General features: G+C 43.1%; 1 pseudogene across 1 annotated transcript in view; it reads right to left on the reverse strand.

Moving 5' to 3' along the window:
* Positions 1-3,103, reverse strand: part of LOC311119280 (RNA-binding region-containing protein 3-like) — a 32,399-nt pseudogene extending 29,296 nt beyond the window's left edge. The window contains exon 1 of the transcript in view: positions 3,075-3,103. The product of the transcript in view is annotated as an RNA-binding region-containing protein 3-like (transcript). The remainder of the gene's footprint in view (positions 1-3,074) is intronic.
* Positions 3,104-25,200: the final 22,097 nt, after the last annotated feature.

Genomic DNA, 25,200 nt, shown 5'->3' on the forward strand with positions numbered 1-25,200 from the left:
AGGGTTGTGGGTTCGATTCCCACGCGGGACCAGTGTGAAAAAATAATGAAAATGTATGCACTCACTACTGTAGGTCGCTCTGGATAAGAGTGTCTGCTAAATGACTAAAATGTAAAAATTAACAAGGTATTGAATGGTACTGTATCTTATTAATATGTTACTGCCAGTCCTAAGACATAAATCAAGCAAAGTTGACAGTACAGTGCCAATCTCTATGATGTTAGCAACACAGTGCCTGTATCCACTCTGTTGTACCACACCCGCTCTATAACGTAGTGTGCAGCGTTCCCCCTGTCTCCCTGTTAAATGTCACTGACAATGGGTTTGGATAGAACAGCTGTTTCACTGGTAGTGGTGCGGGCCTGGGGTTTCCTTCAGGAAGGGAAAGGGAGTGGTACCCCTGAGCACAAATATATCTACTAAAACCTGTTGTTTATCAGTCACATCGGAAAGAGGAAGAGGAAGAGGATCTTCTTTGTCCCTCGGAGATAGCACCCTATTCCCTATATAGCGCACAACTTTTTTTGCGGGCCCTGGTCAAAGTAGTGCACTCTATAGGAAATAAGGTGCCATTTCAGGTGCACCCTAGCTGAGTTAGCCACACACATTGCAGGTATTTGAATGATCACGCCCAAGATGTAATTACATGTACATGGGTTGCCTGGGGCATTACGGGACCGTATCCATGTTATCACTTAATTAATTCATTAATCCCAGAGAGGATAACGAGAGGCATGTCCAGAGGAAAACTCTGATGAACTCTCCTGTTTCAGTGGCGTTCTGAAGCAATGTGCCCAATGCAGATGTTTCACTTCTTATCATGGAAGAAATCTACCTGGTTTTCTTTTTTCTCATTGCCAGCTTACAGAACAGGGCTGCGGGCAGCTAAGTGAAAACTAAACTTCCGGATGACCGATGATCCTTTCACTCCCTCCTTTCTACCTCTTTATCCACTGCCTTCTCTTCCTCTGTATCCACTGCTAAAGCCACTTTCTACCTTCTCGTCCTCTGTATCCATTGTTAAAGCCACTTCCTACCACTGTAAATATCAAGCTTCTTCCCTCCTTATCGTCCTCCCCGTCCCTCCTCCCTCCTCCCCCTCCCTCCTCCCTCCCTGCAGTCGACTTTGTCAACCACTTTGAAAAAAAGGTTTGACGACATCCGCTACTCATTCACTCAGCCTATTGAGTCCACTGGTCCCACTCACACAGAACTACCCTACGCCTTGACCTATTTCTCCCCTCTCTGTCCAGATGACATCCTACGACTAGTGAGGACCGGCCGTCCGACAACCTGCCCGCTCGATCCCCACCTCCCTTCTCCAGGCCATCTCTGGAGACCTTCTCCCATTCCTCACTTCCCTCATCAACTCATCCCTGACCATTGGCTGAGTCCCCTCTGACTTCAAAATGGCCTGAGTCGCTCCCCTCCTCAAGAAACCAACACTCAACTCATCTGACGTCAAACTACACACCTGTATCCCTTCTTTCTTTTCTTTCATCAACTTTCTCATTATCTCTCTCAGAACGATCTTCTTGACCTTAACCAGTCAGGCTTCAAGACAGGTCACTCAAACGAGACTGCTCTTCTCTGTGTCACAGAGGCTCTCCGCACTGCCAAAGCTGACTCTCTCTCATCTGTTCTTATCCTCCTAGATCTATCTGCTGCCTTTGACACCGTGAACCATCAGATCCTCCTCTCCACCCTCTCAGGGCTGGGCATCTCAGGCTCTGCACACTCTTGGATTGCATCCTACCTTGCAGGCCACTCCTACCAGGTGACGTGAAGAGGATCTGTGTCTGCACCACATACTCTCACTTCTGGTGTCCCCCAGGGCTTGGTTCTAGAACCTCTCCTCTTCTCTCTATACACCAAGTCACTCGGCTCCGTCATATCTTCATATGGTCTTCTCTATCATTGCTATGCGAACACTCAACTACTTTCCTCCTTCCCGCCTTCTGACACCCAGGTGGTGACACGCACCTCTGTGTGTTTTCGCAGATATCTCAACTTGGATGTCAGCCTGCCATCTCAAGCTCAACCTTGACAAGACAGAGCTGCTCTTCCTCCCGGGGAAGATCTGCCCACTCCAAGACCTCTCCATCACGGTTGACAACTCGGCAACACTGTGTCCCCCTCCCAGAGTGCAAAGAACCTTGGCGTGACCCTGGACAACATCCTGTAATTGTCGGCAAACATCAAGGGAGTGACTCGCGACTGCAGGTTCATGCTCTACAACATCCATAGCGTACGAATCTACCTCACACAGGAAACGGCACAGGTCCTGATCTAGGCACTTATCATCTCCCGTCTGGACTACTGCATCTCGCTGTTGGCTGGGCTCCCCGCTTGCACCATCAAACCCCTCCAACTTATCCAGAACACTGCAGCACGCATGGTGTTCAACCTTCCCATGTTCTCCCATGTCAACCTACTCCTCTGCACACTCCACTGGCTTCCAGTTGAAGCTCGCATCACCTACCAGACCATGGTGCTATGGAGCAGCAAGAGGAACTGCCCCTCCTTTCATTCAGGCTATGCTCAAACCCTACACCCCAACTCGAGCACTCCGTTCTGCCACTTCTGGTCTCTCCCGCTCAGCCCAGTCCAAGCTCTTCTCTGTCCTGGCACCCCAATGGTGGAACCAGCTTCCCCTTGAAGCTAGGACAGCAGAGTCCCTGCCCATCTTCCTAAAAAAATCTGAAACCCTACCTCTTCAGAGTATCCAATCCCGCAGCACCACCTCCTCATCCTGACCCCTCCCCACAAAATGCGTTTCGTGAACTAACACTTTTCCCCCTTACTAGCTCCGACATTGCTGATCGCAAGGACATTTGTCCTCAATAAAGTAGCTATGACTGTGATATGGGGTTGTCCGACCTAGCTACAGCATCTGAAGATGAATGCACTAACTGTAAGTCGCTCTGGATAAGAGCGTCTGCTAAATGACTAAAATGTAAAGAGCTTCTCCACTGACCTCTATTTTGAGATGCGTTCTTGGCCCTCACACGGAATCAGTATCATGAAGGCTGATCCTGTTACAGGGGCTGCAATGGAGTCTTTCTACTGCTCACCTAAGAATCTCCAGCGGCCACATATGCATGATTAAAGGGTATGAGAGACGTTTACTTAAAGGTTGCTGTAATGCACTGTAAAACACTATTCTCTAGCACAGGTGAACCCCCTGAGAAAGAGGATCTATCCCTCACAATAAGCAAAACTGCTGTAGCTGTATCACGATACTAGTCTATCTACATGTGATATGGGGGTTTTCTCAAGAAAAGTGACCATTATTGTTAAGTGTCATTGAGTATGTACCTGGGAAAGCCCTGAATTGTATGTCTAGGACCAAGAGCCAATGCCAAAACAGGATATTCATGTACAGTAGCCTATATGCCAAATGTATAGCAAGTATCCTCCAAGGCATTTTTTACAAAAGACTATCAAAAGAAGGCTGATCTCAAGACAAATGCATTTCTTAGTTATCTGGAGTTGTTTTCAATATCTGAGAAGACACACATCCAACAGCATGCAGAGCGAAAAAAAAAAAAACATTGCAAGGAGTGCTGCTCATCAATTGTCAAACTTGTTCTCATTTGACAGGTAACATTAGCAAGGTGATTGAAATGTGTTCTTCGTGGTGTTTAACCCTGATGCTCCAGCTCGTCCACCACCCTGTTCCACCCAGCTTCAAAGGAGACGGCTGTTCGCCTAGAGCTGTTATATCTTTCCTCATAGTGGATAGGCAAAGTGGAGGGATGAATACACCTCTCTCTCTCTCTCTCTCTCTCTCTCTCTCTCTCTCTCTCTCGCTCTCTCTCTCTCTCTCTCTCTCTCTCTCTCTCTCTCTCTCTCTCTCTCGCTCTCTCTCTCTCTCTCTGTCTCTCTCTCTCTCTGTCTCTCTCTCTCTCTCTCTCTCTCTCTCTTCTCTCTCTCTCTCTCTCTCTCTCTCTCTCTCTCGCTCTCTCGCTCTCTCGCTCTCTCGCTCTCTCTCTCTCTCTTTCGCTCTCGCTCTCTCGCTCTCTCGCTCTCTCTCTCTCTCTCTCTCTCTCTCTCTCTCTCTCTCTCTCTCTCTCTCTCTCTCGCTCTCTCTCTCTCTCTCTCTCTGTCTTTCTGTCTCTCTCGCTCTCTCTCTCTCTCTCTCTCTGTCTTTCTGTCTCTCTCTCTCTCTCTCTCTCTCTCTCTCTCTCTCTCTCTCTCTCTCTCTCTCTATGTCTCTCTCTCTCTCTCTGTCTCTCTCTCTCTCTGTCTGTCTGTCTCTGTTTTGTGTGCATGTCAAGGAGCAGTTCAGACATCGATTTAACCAACATGCCATAAGATGTCTTAGTTTAGCAAAGCTACGTGTTTAGTATTGATGGTGTCTGGCAAACATGGAAAACACAGAATAGTAGTCACATAAGTCAATGTGTCACTCAGAGAATGTTCTTGTTTGTAACGATCTATTTTCCACACAGCAATAGGCAGTGTTATGATTGGTGTCGGCTAATGGGGATTCCAATAAAATCGAATAAAATGATATGGGGGTGGTTTAGTGTGAGGCACATACTGTACCGTAGATGGACAACCTGCGACACTTCCACACTCCATCACCAGGTGGCAGCACCAACTGTGTCATCAGGATGTTGGTCATCAGGATGATTGGTGATCTGTGACCTGCTGCCTGTCTCTGCGTTGCCCAGACCTGCTCTGCCACGTCTGGGCTGTGTCATCCCAGCAATACCCCTTTCATCTCCTAAAGCCCCAGGGCTCACTTTCACCTTCCGTTTAGTGATTGAGTGTGCTGCCAAAAAGCATAAGGGCAGAAATTAATGGGGGAAATGATTATTTAGAAAAAGGAGACAGCTTTGCTCATGCAGGTGCACTGCTGGATAAGACCCACGTTTCAGCCTGTCTATTTCACTTGACTAGCTGGTGAATAGATCTGCCCCGTCTCCCGTGTTTTTAATTGCCATCAAATGCCCTCTTCTGCTGCGGTGAACAGTGTGTCACTTGCCTTCCGTTTGGAGCCACAGGCCTGCCTAGCGTAGCCTGTTTTTCTGCCAGTCAGATAATGGCTGGTTGCACTCCGAGGCACCCTCTCATTACCCCTGATCTGTATTCAGAATTTAGCAGGAGAGAGAATTTTTTTATCAGAACCTTCCGTGGCAGAGAGTTCTAAATGAGAAAAGAGGAGTAAATGTAGCAGTTATTTTTTTCCTCTGTAACAAACTGACCCTTCAAAACTATTGGTTATGACCTGTAGATGCAGCATCACTCTGAAATCATGTAAACTGCCTGTCTACTGTAGGGCTTCCATACATGTTCCTCCCATTTACTTAGTAGTTCCCTCCTATGATGAAGCTCCTGTCAACTCACTCTCAGTCCAATACAATGGAGGGAGATTCATCAGAGGGTTGTGACTGATATTCTTGTAATGCCATATTGTCATTTTGAAATGTAACCTATTTGATTCCCTTGTACCTCTTGAAAATGGTACCTCTGTAGCTTCATCTCAATGAAGGTCACCTAAACACTGAGGCACAGTAAAAGATTTGTTTACATTCTAAACTTGGCAAAGAAGAGCCAGCAAGCCATAGTATAGGGTAAAGTTGAACGTTTCCCTGGTAGTGTACCAACACACAGCTTCTATAACCAGCTCCTATAACCAGCTTCTATAACCAGCTTCCAGAACCAGTTTCCATAATGGCTGTAAGCTGAATCAAAATGAAAGTTACGGCAGCCGGTTGTGAAGTTCCGGAGGTGGAGGTTTGATTTGACTTATCATACATTACCAATATCAACATTATCCTGCTGTTCTCCAGTCATACATTATCACAGTACCAAATATCACACACAATCGTTGTAGGGTTGTCAGGGGCTATAGGGTTGTCAGGGGCTATAGGGTTGTCAGGGGCTATAGGGTTGTCAGGGACTGCCCCTCAACAAGCATGCATCAGAATGTTCCACAGTGTGTGTATACCTCTCACTCACACGCTATCAGTTCAACGTCCAATAGGTACCACTTCCAGAATGTACATAAACCCAGCGTTATAGACTAGACATCCATGTACATATACAGATGTAGGATCTTCATTTGAGCCAGTTTGCTACAACATAATCCAAACATTGGGGGGGGGGGGGTCCTATTCTGTTTGGTGAGGAAGTTCTTCAAAGAAAACAATGAGAGACCAGCAGACATAAGCAGACCGATCAGCTGGGACGTTTATAACGGTGCATTAAAGCTGTGTGAATGTTTTTTTTTTTTTTTCTCTAATTTTAATTCCCATCACGTCAAGGTGATTGGATAAAACAGTATGATGTAATAGCATGTATGTGGTTTGTGTGTGTGTGTGTGTGTGTGTGTGTGTGTGTGTGTGTGTGTGTGTGTGTGTGTGTGTGTGTGTGTGTGTGTGTGTGTGTGTGTGTCTATGGTAACTATAACCTATGGTAACTATAACCTTCCTCAATCAAAAGCTCAATATCTTGAGATTTCAATCCAAGAATTGCTGATTCACCAGCGACTGGCATGCCCATTGCCTTTCTAATGGACTTTTAGGTAGACCCATCACTGTTCCATGCCACTGGGTTTATTGAAGTAAGTCCACACCCCAGTGGAGGCTGGTGGGATGAGCTATAGGAGGACGGGCTCGTTGTAATGTCTGGAATGGAATGGAGTAAAACACATCGAACATATGGAAATCACATGTTTGACTCTGTTCCATTGATTCCATTCCAGCCATTACAATGAGCCCGTCCTCCTATAGCTCCACCCACCAGCCTCCTCTACAACACCCTGTTAGCAAACCATACAGCATCAGCTACTATAGGGCCTTGATGGATGGAGCCTTCACAGTGGCTTAGTTCCACCTCCCCCACCCTCTGCCAAACCAGACAAGACCAGACCAGGCCAGGCCAGAACAGACCAGACCAGACCAGACCAGAACAGGCCAGAACAGACCAGGCCAGAACAGACCAGACCAGGCCAGAACAGACCAGGCTAGAACAGACCAGGCCAGAACAGACCAGGCCAGGCCAGAACAGAACAGACCAGAACAGACCAGAACAGACCAGAACAGACCAGAACAGGCCAGAACAGGCCAGAACAGACCAGGCCAGAACAGACCAGACCAGGCCAGACCAGACCAGGCCAGAACAGACCAGGCTAGAACAGACCAGGCCAGAACAGAACAGACCAGAACAGACCAGAACAGACCAGAACAGGCCAGACAAGAACAGACCAGGCCAGAACAGGCCAGACCAGGCCAGACCAGAACAGACCAGACCAGAACAGACCAGGCCAGAACAGGTCCTCTGTAGCTCAATTGGTAGAGTATGGCACTTGTAACGCCAGGGTAGTGGGTTCGATCCCCGGGACCACCCATACGTAAAAATGTATGCACACATGACTGTAAATCGCTTTGGATAAAAGCGTTTGCTAAATGGCAAATTATATTATATTAACAGGTCAGAACACCCACCTGCATCTCACAGTGGATCCTCTCTCCAGCCAGCTTCCCTGCTTACCTCACGTTCTCCACCTGTGGTCAACAGTAGCACATCTGGGATCACTTTCAGTGACCTCCGTAGGACCAACTCACCGCCACTCTATGGCTCCTGGCTGTCTCATGAGCGCTTTCACGACAACTGGGCCAAGTTGAGTTGCACCAATTATGGTTACCCCCCACCCTCCACTCTAATAGTAATGATTGACTGTTCAAACGGCCTTTGACTTCACATGACCATGTTATTTACGTTGAGACCTGGGATTACCCCTGCTCGGCCATTTGATTTTCATGAGGACTAGAATTTGGGAACACCCTCTCTTTACAAGGCAGAGGCCAGCTAAGCATAAGACCGAAGATGTCAGCTCAAGACCAAGGTGAATCAGAGCAAGGTGAAACAGACCAAGGTGAAGCAGACCAAGGTGAAACAGACCAAGGTGAAACAGACCAAGGTGAAACAGACCAAGGTGAAACAGACCAAGGTGAAACAGACCAAGGTGTATCAGAGCAAGGTGAAACAGCCAGAAGAACCCCCCTTTTCTCACAAGATGAACTGCCTCATCAATTATACCGTATAACTGGAAAAACTATACTTAATATGAAATTCAACCCAACTCCTCATATCGTTTATTAAGGGACATTATTTCCTCAGTTCCAACGAGGGCATGAATGTCACACTGTAGCTCCTCTGAATTCTTAATAATATCACCTTTACACTGTCACAGCCAGAGACCATAGTATTTCAGAAGCCAGAGTCTCTCACTGTAGATCACAGTAATGGTATTTACAGTTGAAGTCGGAGGTTTGCATACACCTTAGCCAAATACATTTAATCTCAGTTTTTCACAATTCCTGACATTTAATCCTAGTAAAAATTCCCTGTTTTAGGTCAGTTAGGATCACCACTTTATTTTAAGAATGTGAAATGTCAGAATTATAGTAGAGAGAATGATTTATTTCAGCTTTTATTTCTTTCATCACATTCCCAGTGGGTCAGAAGGCCTCCTTGCTTGCACATGCTTTTTCAGTTCTGCCCTCAAATTTTCTATAGGATTGAGGTCAGGGCTTTGTGATGGCCACTCCAATACCTTGACTTTGTTGTCCTTAAGCCATTTTGCCACAACTTTGGAAGTATGCTTGGGGTCATTGTCCATTTGGAAGACCATTTGCGGCCAAGCTTTAACTTCCTGACTGATGTCTCAAGATGTTGCTTCAATATATCCACATAATTTTCCTTCCTCATGATGCCATCTATTTTGTGAAATGCACCAGTCCATCCTGTAGCAAAGCACCCCCACAGCATGATGCTGCCATCCCCGTGCTTCACGGTTGGGATGGTGTTCTTCGGCTTGCAAGCAACCCCATTTTTCCTCCAAACATAACGATGGTCATTATGGCCAAACAGTTCTGTTTTTGTTTCATCAGACCAGAGGACATTTCTCCAAAAAGTACGATCTTTGTCCCCATGTGCAGTTGCAAACCGTAGTCTGGCTTTTTTATGGCGGTTTTGGAGCAGTGGCTTCTTCCTTGCTGAGCGGCCTTTCCGGTTATGTCGATATAGGACGCGTTTACCTCTGAATATAGATGCTTTTGTACCTGTTTCCTCCAGCATCTTCACAAGGTCCTTTGCTGTAGTTCTCGGATTGATTTGCACTTTTCGCACCAAAGTACGTTGATCTCTAGCAGACAGAACGCGTCTCCTTCCTGAGCGGTATGACGGCTGCATGGTCCCTTGGTGTTTATACCTGCGTAGTATTGTTTGTATAGATGAACGTGGTACCTTCAGGCATTTGGAAATTGCTCCCAAGGATGAACCAGACTTGTGAAGGTCTACAATTTTTTTTCTGAGGTGTTACCTGATTTCTTTTGATTTTCCCATGATGTCAAGCAAAGAGGCACTGAGTTTGAAGGTAGGCCTTGAAATACATCCACAGGTACACCTCCAATTGACTCAAATGATGTCAATTAGCCTATCAGAAGCTTCTAAAGCCATGACATCATTTTCTGGAATTTTCCAAGCTGTTTAAAGGCACAGTCAACTTAGTGTATGTAAACTTCTGACCCACTGGAATTGTGATACAGTGAATTGTAAGTGAAATAATCTGTCTGTAAACAATTGTTGGAAAAATTACTTGCGTCATGTACAAAGTAGATGTCCTAACCGACTTGCCAAAACTATAGTTTGTTAACAAGAATTTGTGGAGTGGTTGAAAAATGAGTTTTAATGACTCTAACCTAAGTGTATGTAAACTTCCAACTTCAACTGTACATCTAGCGTCGTAGTAGATGCCCCTCGGCATCGATGTGCTCAGACAGAATGACATCATGTCACAGCCAGGGCTTCCTGTCTTGCACTAAATGCTCTCCCCAGTTTCAAACGTCCGCTCCCCTCCCCTCTCTCTTCACATGCAGACCCTGTCTGCGTCTCAAATTACACCATTTTCCCTATTTAGTTCACCGTAGGGTTCTGGTCAAAGGTAGTGCGTTATGTAACGAATAGGGTGCAATTTGGGACTCAGGCACTGTCTGATCAACACAGTGGGCTCCGTAGGCTGACCTCTGAAGACACATGCTGACCAGCACAGTGGGTTCTGTAGGCTGACCTCTGAACTTGAGGAAGACATTGTGGAAATGATGTATCTAGCTACAGGATGAGTATGAGGAGAGATAATGATTGCCAAGGAACGATGAAGGGATTTTAACCACATTGTTATTTACCCATTACATTTTAGTAGACACTCTTATCCTGAGCGACTTACAGGAGCAATTAGGGTTAAGTGCCTTGCTCAAGGGCACATCTACAGATTTTTCACCTATTCGGCTCGGGGATTAGAACCAGCGACCTTTCGGTTACTGGCACAACGCTCTTAACCACTAAGCTACCTGCCGCCCACAGAATACCATTTTAGGTTGGACCACAATCGAAAATGCACTTTTATGTTTCAATAAAGAGAAAGGATTGAAAAGAAAAACAATCATTCACAAAATACTAACTTTGGTCACCCAAAACCGAACCCTGCTGTGGTCATGTCAAGCTTTCTCCCTGGTCCTAGTGTCCCCATGTCTTTATGCAAACTAACCAGAATTCAGTTCACAGTTCCTGTATTGGCAAGACATGACCACAGCAGTTGTATGCATCAATCCCTCTGTTTTCCTAGTTCAGTTAGACATATTATGCAGATGTGTTAGCAGCACTCCCTTCTCTGACTCAAATTCTAGACTTTTGCATGTTATATGCATGTATGCGCTTTCTCAAAACGGATATAGGCTTTATCCAAATGCTCAATCTGGTGTGCAGCATGGTAGACCACAGTGAAACTACAAGGAATGGACTCAATGACATTGACGGAATCGTTTAACCTTCTAGAAATCTCCTGAAGAGTCGGTAGAAGCATCAAAACACTTCTGATGCCGGCCATTGAGTAAATTAAGACTGCTGTTTTCTTTCTATAGAAATATTTTTCATTAACTAATATAAAGTGAAATATAAGTGACAGACAGACAGACAGACAGACAGCATAGCAGAAGCTTAACTGAATCCCCCTTGCTCTGTATTCAAGCCTGCTGTGTGCGTCTGATAGAGAAAGAAGCCTTTATTCTCCAGGAGACTCAGCCCAGCCGTGTGTGTTTAAACACTGATGGACAGTAGTGGGTGGCTAGCTCAGGTGTGCCTGTGAAAACTGCTTCTCTTACAGTTACCACATCAGGTCTAACTCACACACCCCGTTGAATATAAAGAGCCCTTCTGGGCTTAATTCGCTTCTTAACGGATGCTGTGCAACCATCCTAGCCTGTTTACACAGTTCCTCAGTGAATGTCTCTTTATTTAATGTGTGGCCATAACTTTTCTTTGCTTTTTTTTTGCAGTTAATATGTGCAGGAACATTTTAGAGAGTAAACAAAGTATAATATTTGTTTAAGGGTGTAAAGTGTACTGACAGTGTTTAAGGGTGTTAGTCTACTGACAGTGTTTAACGGTGTTAGTCTACTGACAGTGTTTAAGGGTGTTAGTGTACTGACAGTGTTTAAGGGTGTTAGTCTACTGACAGTGTTTAAGGGTGTTAGTGTACTGACAGTGTTTAAGGGTGTTAGTGTACTGACAGTGTTTAAGGGTGTTAGTGTACTGACAGTGTTTAAGGGTGTTAGTCTACTGACAGTGTTTAAGGGTGTTAGTCTACTGACAGTGTTTAAGGGTGTTAGTCAACTATATTTTTTTAAGGGTGTTAGTCTACTCTATTTGTTTAACCTCTATGGGATCGGTGTCCCGTATACGGGACGGGTGAGCTAACGTGCGCTAATGTGATTAGCATGACTGTTGTAAGTAACAGCAAACTTTCCAGGACATAGACATGTCTTATATGGGCAGAAAGCTGAAATTCTTGTTAATCTAACTGCACTGTCCAATTTACAGGAGCTATTACAGTGAAAAAATACCATGTTATTGTTTGAGGAGAGTGCACAACAACAAAAAACGTATCACGGCAACTGGTTTGATACACTCACCTCTGAAGGTAAATAATGTACTTACATTCAGTAATCTTGTTCTGATTTGTCATCCTAAGGTTCCCAGAGATAAAATGTAGCATAGTTTTGTTTGATAAAATCAATTTTTATATTCAAATTTAGGAACTGGGTTCTAAAGTTTGAACCCCTGCTGTCTCTGGCTCCACACCCACCCCGCCCGGCCATCTAGATGTGTGAAAGTTAGTGTATAAGCTAATAATCCATCAGTTATGACATTCCTGGGAGTGTGTAAACTTACATTTTGTATTACCATATCATTTTTGTATGTTCTGTATAGTTATTACCTGAAAATGTATTAATTGACCAATTCGGCACATTTGGGCAGACTTGATACAAAATAGTCCAGTGTTACAGTACCCCAGTATCTCTATTTGCACATCATATCTTGCACATCTAGCATTCCAGTGTTAATACTAATTGTATTTATTTTGCACTATAGCCTATTTATTGCCTTACCTCCATAACTTGCTACATTTGCACACACTGTATATATATTGTGACGTCACGAGAGGCTACACAGCTTTCAGCGGGATTGCTCAAGTAGTGCCAGGAGACAAGGTTCAAACAAAACAAGGATTTTATTAAGGGTCTTGGGAAATTAACGAAAATATAACAAACTTCTGTTCTCTTGTGGCTCTTTAAGGGTTAACAGTTCAGGGATGTCTCTTCCACATCCAAAATCATAATTCTCCCTCGCTCAGATAACTTTTCCCCAGCCTTACTGTAGTCCACGTTGCAGCTAGTGGCCAACCCAGCAAAAAGTCCTTCCAAATGTCTCTCCCGTATTTCCACAGGCGAATATATCCAAAGGTGAGTATTTCCCAAAGGTAAGTATCTCCAAATCCTTATATTCCTCATGGAAGTGGACGTGCAGCACTCTTGTCCTCCAGAGAGCCCAGGTTGGAGACTGTGTTTCTTCACAACCCACACACTCCCTCTCAGTGTGTCTCTTCCCTTCCAAAAACCTTCAGCTCATCAGCTCCTGATTTGTTTCAGCTGCGTGGGAAGATTGGCCATAGAGGGGTGGAGTTCCCGACCATACCAGCAGATGGAGCCATAGCTGTCTGGGTTTGCAGCCATCTCAGGGGGATGTAACGTCCCTCCAGGACACAGCCTCTCGTGACATCACAATATTTATTTCTGTTGTATTTTTGACTTTGTTTTGTTTTCCCCATATGTAACTCTGTGTTGTTGTTTTTATCGCACTGCTTTGCTTTATCTTGGCCAGGTCGCAGTTGTAAATGAGAACTTGTTATCAACTGGCTTACCTGGTTAAATAAAGGTGAAATAAAAAATAAAATAAATTACAATGCTTTACTGGATCAATCTGAAACATTGCACACACACTGCTGCCATCTAGTGTCCAAAATCTAAATTGCGCCTAAACTGCAATATTATATTGTGGCCTTTCTCTTGCATTTCAAAGATGATGGAACAAAACAATAAATAGAAAATGCATGTTTTTTCGTTTGTATTATCTTTTACCAGATCTAATGTGTTATATTCTCTTACATTATTTTCACATTTCCACAAACTTCAAAGTGTTTCCTTTCAAATGGTATCAATAATATGCATATCCTTGCTTCAGGTCCTGAGCTACAGGCAGTTAGATTTGGGTATGTCATTTTTGCCGAAAATTGAAAAAAAGGGGTCCAATCCTTGAGAGGTTACTGTATTTTTCAAGATATTGGAATTTCAAGAAACAAAGTGTCACCGGCCACATCATCATGATGATACATTTTACATGTGTTCTCCAACTCATAAAATCTTTTAGAAAAAGGCTCAGTGCCAAACCTTTTTTATAAGACTTTCAACACGTGATCAAGTTAAACAATCATAGAATACAGTTACAAGTACACAGCACATGAAGAGGATGGGAACGTATTAAATGACTCAGAAATTGTGTTCTGTCCTGTTTGACCATCATTTCTACTTTGAGATGCTTCATATGGTTCCCCCCCTGGCTTTATATTTCATGATCTGAAAAGCAGAAGTGGTCCTAGATCAGCGCTCGTTGTCTTGGATACCTTGTAAACATGGGACCAGAAGTACGCCGCATATAACGAGGATAGGTGAAGTGATGGCGCATAACCCAGTTACCTGTATTTCCCTGGGTTAGTTTTGTCTAAGATAGGCTAAAAAGGAAGCATGGAAATCCTGCCTGATCATACTGCCATGGCAACCATACTGCCATGGCAACCATACTGCCATGGCAACCATACTGAAAACATAAGGTGTATGAGAATTTCCCTGGTGGCGCAGAGGATAAAAGAGCTATGTTAAGGTACCAATATTGCAGGTTCAAAACCTCACACAGATTGTCAACATATGAAGAGTAAACAATATGGTTTGTTTGTACAATTGAATTAAATCATGTGTAGATTGTCAACATATGATTTTTAAAATGGATTAATGCTGTTCAAATGTCCTGTGAATGAAATGAAAATGCCATGTGTCTCTATATCACCTTCAATACAGTCCTCTAACGTGAATTGGCGATAAATCTGGAGAGAAACGTAGTGGCAATGTATTTCAATCTGCTTTCTTATGCGTTATAAAGTGCTATACATTTGCATGCTGACAATGTTGTGGTATTATTAGGTAAACTTAAATATAACATTTTCTAAATGTTCTTGAAATGTTCAGAGGACCTCCAAGACAAGGTAAAATATATATTCTGTGAACTTCAATGGAAGATTTAGTTAAACCTAAAAACAAATATGCTATGAACATCATAAAAACTGACTTCTTTCATTCCTACAACATGAAGGGAATGTTGTGTGCTACCTAACTTCAACATTGTACGAATGGCATCACAGCTGAGCATATTTGGTGTTTTGGGAACCTATCTCTTTGCTAGTGGGATAACCACTTTCCAAATTATTATTATTTTTTTTAGAAGGATTACTTTATCCTATCCCAGGTATTCCTTAAAGAGGTGGGGTTTCAAATGTCTCCGGAAGGTGGTGAGTGACTCCGCTGTCCTGGCGTCCTGAGGGCGCTTGTTCCACCATTGGGGTGCCAGAGCAGCGAACAGTTTTGACTGGGCTGAGCGGGAACTGTGCTTCCGCAGAGGTAGGGGAGCCAGCAGGCCAGAGGTGGATGAACGCAATGCCCTCGTTTGGGTGTAGGGACTGATCAGAGCCTGAAGGTACGGAGGTGCCGTTCCCCTCACAGCTCCTTAGGCAAGCACCATGGTCTTGTAGCAGATGCGAGCTTCAACTGGAAGCCAGTGGAGTGTGCGGAGGAGCGGGGTGACGTGAGAGAACTTGGGAAGGTTGAACACCAGACGGGCTGCGGCATTCTGGATGAGTTGTAGGGGTTTAATGGCACAGGCAGGGAGCCCAGCCAACAGTGAGTTGCAGTAATCCAGACAGGAGATGACAAGTGCCTGGATTAGGACCTGTGCCGCTTCCTGTGTAAGTCAGGGTCGTACTCTCCGAATGTTGTAGAGCATGAACCTACAGGATCGGGTCACCGCCTTGATGTTAGCGGAGAACGACAGAGTGTTGTCCAGGGTCACGCCAAGGCTCATCGCACTCTGGGAGGAGGACACAACGGAGTTGTCAACCGTGATGGCAAGATCATGGAACGGGCAGTCCTTCCCCGGGAGGAAGAGCAGCTCCGTCTTGCCAAGGTTCAGCATGAGGTGGTGATCCGTCATCCATACTGATATGTCTGCCAGACATGCAGAGATGCGATTCGCCACCTGGTTATCAGAAGGGGGAAAGGAGAAGATTAGTGGTGTGTCGTCTGCGTTGGGCCCTGGGTTACTATTGTTAGATCTTATTGTGAGTGTTTGTGGTATTCTGTGAATGTGATATGAGATTTGTGTGAATGTAGAAATAAGTGTTCACCTTAAATTTGGCTAATAAGATATACACATTTGCATAATAAGTGTTATCTTGTGGTTCCGTCCACCACTGCCTATCATAGTAAACATTATTTGGTATTATTAAGTACAGGATGTTATTTTAGACAGTAGTGGCAAGTTTGGAAGTCTAGAGAACCGTTGAGGATAGGTGTGGAGCATTATTCCCATGAACCGCAGGCCAGCGTCCAGGAAACTTGAGTTTTTTTCCGCTTTGGAGCTGCTTTGTAGCGAAGGAGAGTACATGGAGTGGTGGATGTGAGTACCTAAGATTTCTAACGTTATATATATATAGATTCTGTGAATATATGAAAATATGCCAAATTGTATGTGTGTATAATCGATTACTAGAGATTTGATGAGTAATAATGGACATAATGATAAATATACCAACTTGCGCACCCAAACGTAGACGTACGTCAGGGGTGGGATAGAGTGGTCCGTTTATGGATAATTTGGTAAAGATAAGGTTTAAGCATTATATGACTGGGTAATAGTCTCAGAACATGGTTGGCGTATGTCCACTTTTGGTAAAAATATGGGGAATTGACTTACCCTAACCGATGTAACTATAAAACGTTTATGGGATTTTCTCTGTCCAGGTAAAACATTAAAAACTAAAAGTGCCCATAAGGTCTGAAAATTAGTTTTTTTTCTTCAGTATGCGAGGAGTTGCTATATTTAACGAATAAACCCTTTCCCCATACAGTTACAGTGAATTAAGGTGGAATCTCAACGTAACTTATAACGTAGTACAAAGCAAAACTTAGGGTTTTCTATCAAGATGATACTCATCGCGGAGCAAATGTGATGTAATAAAGGAATTTCATTATGTCGCAAGGGAAAAGATAATCCGCTTTTATTAAAGTCGCCAGATCTGTTTCCAAATCAACGAATGTGGATTTAACTCGTTGACTGATCATTTATTTCCCTTTGAGTCGTTATTATGTGTCAGACGTTAAGAAACAAACCATTATAATTGGGTTATTTGCGGAATTGACTTGTCATTTCAATAGGCATAGGTTCTATGTTACGGACTAACATCTGAGATTCTGATTGTAATGCAACTATTGGTATGTTTTGCTTAGATAGATATATCAGCCAGTGTTTGTTTTAAGATATATACTGAACGATTTAGCAGCTTGCTTAATTCAAATTTAAATACTAATTTATTTAACATGAATAGCGGGACGATTTTGTTGTAATAACTTTTTGTGTGGCCTTATGGTTTGCTGGAGGGAACCTACTGAGAATGGGGTTTAAATTACTGAATTGAATGTGAATTGAATGTATGCTGGTCATTGAGTGCCACTGAGTGGCACAGTGGTCTAAGGCACTGCATTGCAGTGCTAGCTGTGCTACTAGAGATCCTGGTTCGAATCCGGGCTCTGTTGTAGCCGGCCGTGACCGGGAGACCAATGGGGCGGCGCACAATTGGCCCAGCGTTGTCTAGGGTAGGGGAGGGAATCGTGGTCCTCTGTAGCTCAGCTGGTAGAGCACGGCGCTTGTAATGCCAAGGTAGTGGGTTCGATCCCTGGGACCACCCATACACACACAAAAAAAAAAAAAATGTATGCACGCATGACTGTAAGTCGCTTTGGATAAAAGCGTCTGCTAAATGGCATAAACAAAAAAAAAAAGGAATGGCCGGCAGGGATGTGGCTCAGTTGGTAGAGCATGGCGTTTGCAACGCCAGGGTTGTGGGTTCGATTCCCACGGGGGTATGAACAATTTAAAAATAATGTAAGTCGCTCTGGATAAGAGCGTCTGCTAAATGACGTAAAAAACCCCAAGTGTTTGTTTTACTACCTGTAGTAAAACAAACTAGGCTACAACAGCGATGAATTGAAGTTGTGGGCAGAAAGAGGCTCTAGCGTTGTGAACTGTTTTAGCGCCCATCGAAATGTATCTTTTTCCTTATGAATTGGCCGATGTATTTTATTTGGCGCATAACATGTTAATTTTGAAATAATTTAATAAGATGCAGAAAGGAGAAAACAAAGTTGTCAAGTTTTTTTAGTTTTTTTTTTCACGCAGAACGTTGTTTGTTTGTTTTTTAATGTTTTTTTCTACTAGAACGAATAGAGGAGTTTCCATGTTTTAGTCCGTGGCTGAAAGCGAGTCGTGCTCGCTGGGCTATATCAGGCTGTAAAGGACAAAGTGGGTTGGTTTGGTGTAGAGGTATGACTAAGTTGAATGCGGAGATGTTTTTGACTATTTCTAATTATTATTACTCAATTCTATAGTTTGGGTAACACCACTGATTTAAGCAAACAGTTAATGTATTCTAAAACGATAATATGTTTCCATTACGTGGAACATTGTCAAGTAATTAAAGTGGATTGCAGTTAGTTTAGACTATTACGCTGATGAGACAGCACCAACCTGTTGAACCTTCTTGATTTGTTAAACAACAGGTTTATATTTTTACTAAATCAATGCAACAGGTTACAATAATAAGATTACCGGAAAGGAGTTCTGGGTTTGTTCTGCTTAACGGGAAGCTGTATCATCTGAGGTGTTTTAACTTTACCCTGCAGGAAATTAGATTGGAGTTAATATTAAGAGTAAGTGTTAATATAGTTTTTAAGAAGCAATTCTGTCAAGCGTCAAAACCAAAAATTACGTTTTAAAATGTTTGTTCATGAACATGAAGGGCATTGTGGTGTGGTAGTTATTGGAAAATCATGGGGAAAAGAGGGACTAGTCAGATACGGAAGTGAATCGCGAGATAAATGTTTCTGTGTCTAAGGATAGCGTGTCTAAATGTATATAAACGTTGGGATGGATTAAAACAAACGATTAATGATTGGAGGGAGGACAGTGGTTTTATCATTATCATGTTTGGTTTGTAGTTTAATCGTTTGGGTGGCTGATTAAGATGTACTATAGTGAACGTTAACGAAATATACACTTTCTCTTCCAGGAGAGGGGTTAGTCATTATCTCTCTCTTTGAAATGTTTCCTGAGACTGTGGTCTGGGGAGCGCAGTTAGTGAAATTCGGCAGTTTTATAAGTATAAAGGTATCCAGATTCGGCCGTAAAGGGAGCTCCCAAATTCAATAAGGCCTGGCCATTTTTGTTTGTTTTTGCCCTATGGTTTGCAAATACCCACACACAACACACTTGTTATGACTATGTGTTAGTATTTTTAATACCGTGTTTGTTATGTAGAATAGGAGGGTGTATCGTGCAATAGAAAAATATATTTGTATTCTTTGTATATGAGAGCTCCCTTTACACAGCCTCAATATTGCAAAGCACTCACTCCATTCACGTGCGTGGGTGGTGTGACCTGCTGCTTTATTAACACGTTTTGAATAAAGTAATATCCTGATTGGTGATTGACCTTGTCTCTCCTCCATTATTGATTAACATTTCCACGACATTTTTTTCTCTTCTGATTTTCTCAAATAGACAGACGGACGGACGGACAGTGAGCATGCAGACAGTAATTATAGCATCATTAGACTGTCTAGTTGTGTTATAAATTAGCAGACAGTTTGCATGCTAAATCATATGGTAGACATTTTATGAATATAGAGGACGCATCTTCTTTTTCAAGCAGAAGTGCTTCATAACTTACTGTCTGCACGGAAATACAACCATCTCAAAATAAGAAAGTATCAAAATACAGCCACCATTAAAACATCAGAGTACAGGGATCATGTAAAATCTGTGTTTATTTTCATTTCTTTGAAATAAAATGTGAAATAATATTATAAAAAGCTGTGTCCTTCTATAACAATGCCCTAACATTAGATCCAGTGTTTGACTTTGGCAGGAGCTCACCGGAGCTGAGAATCGGCACTTCAAATTTTCGACCGCTTGAGCTCGTGTTCCTCTTATAGAATATCACTGTAATATAAACAGTACCGGCACGCAAAATGAGTTCCGGCACCTATTTCAGTTCAAGTCAAGCACTGTGGATATGACAAGAATGGCAGACATCTTGATAGATACCAACATAACCCCACAAAATGATACACTGAAAAAACATGACAAGATATACAGTACATACACAGATGACTATATAGCCTATTATTCTCATGGTTTGTCCTGGTCTAGAGGTCCATGGGGAGATAGACAGGTCCACTACCAGGGGCAGTAGCTCCGTAGTCACAACAGCCACGTTTTAACCCCAATCTGTGTAAACCCAACGCTCAACTTCCAATGGAAAAGCTGCTTTCCTCCACGTTTCATTCATAGTATTCAGACATAAAGTAACATAATGCAATATCTGACCAACTGGCTCATGAACACCAGCTCAAATGGCTTTGCTGATAATCCCCAGTCAAACTGGATTTTTAAAATGTTTTGTCATACAAATCTAATCTAATTTGGCAAATACCAAAATAATGTCTCAATTCCACAACCCCTTACACAATGTATCCAATTATTTTCCATACGTTTCATGTCTTTCCCTAATTCTAATGAGACAACCAACACAGATACGTCTCATAATTATACGTGGATGATTTGGGGTGGCAGGTAGCTTAGTGGTTAAGAGCATTGTGCCAGTAACTGAAAGGTCACTGGTTCTAATCCCCGAGCCAACTAAGTGAAAAATCTGTCAATGTGCCCTTGAGCAAGGCACTTAACCCTAATTGCTCCTGTACGTCGCTCTGGATAAGAGCGTCTACTAAAATGTAAAATGTTCTTCTATAAGCCAATGGTAAAACGATTGATAACCTGCTTTTATTCAATACTCCAAACAGTCACTTGCATTAATTATCTAACTGGAGTTGTGCTGCCCAGTTCATGCTCTACCAACTGAGCTACACGGGGGGCTGTGGATTCTCTAACTGGAGTTGTGCTGCCCAGTTCAGTGCCATTGACTACATCCCAAGTGGCACCCTATTGCCTTCATCGGAGTGCACTACTTTTGACCTGGGCCCATATGGCTCTGATCAAAGGTAGTGCACTAAATAGAGAACAAGGTGCCATTAAGGATGCATCCATTGTCTGTGGTCTTGTCTCAGGTCTGTGGTCTTGTCTCAGGTCTGTGGTCTTGTATCAGGTCTGTGGTCTTGTCTCAGATCTGTGGTCTTGTCTCAGGTCTGTGATCTTGTCTCAGGTCTGTGGTCTTGTCTCAGGTCTGTGGTCTCTGAACCGTGGAGAAGCATGATGTTCTGGGCAGCTCTCCCTGTACTGGCAGGACACCAATCTATCACAAGATCATTACCTACATTTGGTCTGTCTGTGGAGGGACCTGACAGTCAATCATTTTTTGTCAAATTAGTGTGGGACAGGTCAAATCAAATCAAATCGTTGGTCACATACACATATTTGGAAAAAAATGTTGTTATCGATCAATAATGACAAACCTCCTGTCATTGACAATTTAGATGAAAAGCTACTGAGGATGATAGCTGACTCTATGGCCACTCCTATCTGTCATATCTTTAATCTGAGCCTAGAGGAAAGTGTTTGTCCTCAGGCCTGGAGGGAAGCCAAAGTCATTCCGCTACCCAAGAGTGGTAAAGCGGCCTTTACTGGTTCTAACAGTAGACCTATCAGCTTGCTGCCAGCTCTTAGCAAACTGTTGGAAAAAATGGTGTTTGACCAAATACAATGCTTTTTCTCTGTAAACAAATTGACAACACACTTTCAACATGCTTATAGGGAAGGGCACTCAATATGTACTGCACTGACACAAATGACTGATGATTGGTTGAAATAAATGGATGATAAGAAGATTGTGGGAGCTGCACTGTTATATTGTTGACCATGACCTGTTGTTGAGAAAATGTGTGTTTTATGGCTTTTCAACCTCTGCCATATTGTGGATTCAGAGCTATCTATCGAATAGAACTCAGAGGCTTTTCTTTAATGGAAGCTTCTCTAATGTCAAACATGTAAGGAGGGGTGTACTGCAGGGCAGTTGTCTAGGCCCTTCTACTTTTTTCTATTTTTACCAATGATATGCCACTTGCATTAAATAAAGCCTGTGTGTCCATGTACAGTCGTGGTCAAAAGTTTTGAGAATGACACAAATACTAATTTTCACAAAGTCTGCTGCCTCAGTTTTGATGATGGCAATTTGCATGTACTCCAGAATGTCATGAAGAGTGATCAAATTAATTACAATTAATTGCAAAGTCCCTCTTTGCCATGAAAATGAACTTAATCCCCAAAAAACATTTACACTGCATTTCAGCCCTGCCACAAAAGGACCAGCTGCCATCATGTCAGTGATTCTCTTGTTAACACAGGTGAGAGTGTTGACGAGGACAAGGCACTCGGTCATGCTGATTGAGTTAGAATAACAGACTGGAAGCTTTAAAAGGAGGGTGGTGCTTGAAATCATTGTTCTTCCTCTGTTAACCATGGTTACCTGCAAGGAAACACGTGCCGTCATCATTGCTTTGCACAAAAAGGGCTTCACAGGCAAGGATATTGCTGCTAGTAAAATTGCACCTAAATCAACCATTTATCGGATCATCAAGAATTTCAAGGAGAGAGGTTCAATTGTTGCTGGAAAGTCCAGCAAGCGCCAGGACCGTCTCCTAAAGTTGATTCAGCTGCGGGATCGGGGCACCACCAGTGCAGAGCTTACTCAGGAATGGCAGCAGGCAGGTGTGAGTGCATATGCACGCACAGTGAGGCGAAGACTTTTGGAGGATGGCCTGGTGTCAAGAAGGGCAGCAAAGAAGCCACTTCTCTCCAGGAAAAACATCAGGGACAGACTGATATTCTGCAAAAGGTACAGGCATTGGACTGCTGAGGACTGGGGTAAAGTCATGTTCTCTGATGAATCCCCTTTCCGATTGTTTGGGGCATCCGGAAAAAAGCTTGTCCGGAGAAGACAAGGTGAGCGCTACCATCATTCCTGTGTCATGCCAACAGTAAAGCATGCTGAGACCATTCATGTGTGGGGTTGCTTCTCAGCCAAGGGAGTGGGCTCACTCACAATTTTGCCTAAGAACACAGCCATGAATAAAGAATGGTACCAACACATCCTCCGAGAGCAACTTCTCCCCACCATCCAAGAACAGTTTGGTGACAACCAATGCCTTTTCCAGCATGATGGAGCACCTTGCCATAAGGCAAAAGTGATAACTAAGTGACTCGGGGAACAAAACATCGACATTTTGGGTCCATGGCCAGGAAACTCCCCAGACCTTAATCCCTTTGAGAACTTGTGGTTGATCCTCAAGATGCTGGTGGACAAACAAAAACCCACAAATTCTGACAAACTCCAAGCATTGATTATGCAAGAATGGGCTGCCATCAGTCAGGATGTGGCCCAGAAGTTAATTGACAGCATGCCAGGGCGGATTGCAGAGGTCTTGAAAAAGAAGGGTCAACACTGCAAATATTGACTCTTTGCATAAACTTAATGTAATTGTTAATTAAAGCCTTTGACAGTTATGGAATGCTTGTAATTATACTTCAGTATACCATAGTAACATCTGACAAAAATATCTCATTACAATGAAGCAGCGAACTTTGTGAAGACCAATACTTGTGTCATTCTCAAAACTTTTGACCACGACTGTACAGTGCTGCTTGAAAGTATGTGAACCGCTTGTGCAATAACAGATTTCTTCCGTTTTTACCATGAAATCTTCATTTAATCAGAACCAGTCTTTTTGATCTGACATAACAGGTTTATATTTACCAATACCATATGTTGGTGTAGAGGAAATCATGCGTGTTGTAGAAAAACTAAATTAAAAAGGAATTAGTGCAGGTGCAAAAATAAGTGAACCCCAAGTTGCATTGGTTAAATCAAGTAGTTAAGTAGAATCAGGTGGGTAAATATTTAGCTACCCAATTAACCAATCAAAGGAGAGATCGTTAGGAAAGAGCTTGGGCGGAATTCTGATAAATAGAGATAAGAAACCTGGTCAGATTGGTGTTACCCATCCGGGTGAATGCACAGCACACCATGCCAAGAGGAAAGGAGATCTCAGAGGACATCAGGACAAGGGTAGTGAGAGCACCTCAGTCTGGGGAAGGCTATAAAACCATCTCAAATAGATTTGAGCTCCATCAGTCCACTGTGAGGCAAATAATTTACAAATGGAGAGCATTTAACATGACAGAAACTCGGCCTAGAAGTGGACGCCCTTCCAAAATATCCCCAAGAGTCACAAGAACAATAATAAATCATGTAAAAGCCAACCCATAACATTTTTGCAGACCTCCCTTGCTGCATCTCAGGTAACTGCATGCTTCAACAATAAGAAGAACACTGAATCGAAATGCCATTCATGGGAGGGTTGCTAGGAAGAAGCCTCTGCTGTCAAAAAAGAACCAAACTGCCCGTCTTAACTTTACCAGAGACCACCTGGACAAACCTGAAGGTTTCTAGAAGTCCACTCTTTAGACCAATGAGTCCAAAATTGACATCACGGCACAACGCCTCTCTGTACAACACAGCTATGTTTGGCGAAAACTCAACACTGCCTACCACCAAAATAACCTTATCCCAACAGTCAAGCATGGTGGTGGGAATGTCAAGATTTGGGGCTGATTTTCCTCTTCTGGACCTGGACGACTCCACATCATTAAGGGAACCATGAATTCTGAGGTATACCAGGAGATTCTTGAACAGAACGTCAGGCCATCAGTCAAGGAGCTAAAGCTGGGCAGAAAATGGGTCTTCCAACAAGACAATGACCCAAAGCATTGAAGCAAATCTACCAAAGAATGGCTCAGGAGAAAGAAGATTTGTATTTTGGATTGGCCAAGTCAAAGTCCTGACCTAAATCCAAACAGATGCTGTGGCAGGACCTGAAGCGGGCAGTTAATTCCAGTCACCCCTCATACCTCACTCAATTGGCTGAGTTCTGTAAGGAGAAGTGGGCAAAAATCCCTCAAAACAGATTACTGGCTATAGGAGACGTTTAGTCCAAGTTATCGCTGCTAATGGAGATGCCACAAGCTATTGACTGAAGGGGTTCACATATTTTTGCACACATCAAATCTTAGTTTCTGTTAAATAAACCACTTTTGTTAAATAAACAATGAAAATAGTTTCTGTCATTTACTAGGAATGTCTTTATTTACGAATTGGGGTTTAGATAAGGATTTTATATGTTTATTTTAATATTTTATATCAAAATAATGACCAGCCCTGTTGGGTTCACATACTTTCAAGCAGCACTGTATGCTGATGATTCAACCATATACGTGGCAACAACCACAGCTAATGAAGTCACTGAAACCCTTAACAAGGAGTTCCAGTCAGTTTTGGAATGGGTGACCAGTAATAAACTGGTACCAAACATCTCTAAAACTAAGAGTATGGTACTTGGTACAAATCATTCCGTATAATCTAGACCTCAGCTGAATCTTGTCATGAATGGTGTGGCT

This window comes from Coregonus lavaretus, assembly GCF_964263955.1.
Source record: "Coregonus lavaretus genome assembly, contig: HAP1_SCAFFOLD_1080, whole genome shotgun sequence".
In the NCBI taxonomy this organism is placed as follows: domain Eukaryota; kingdom Metazoa; phylum Chordata; class Actinopteri; order Salmoniformes; family Salmonidae; genus Coregonus; species Coregonus lavaretus.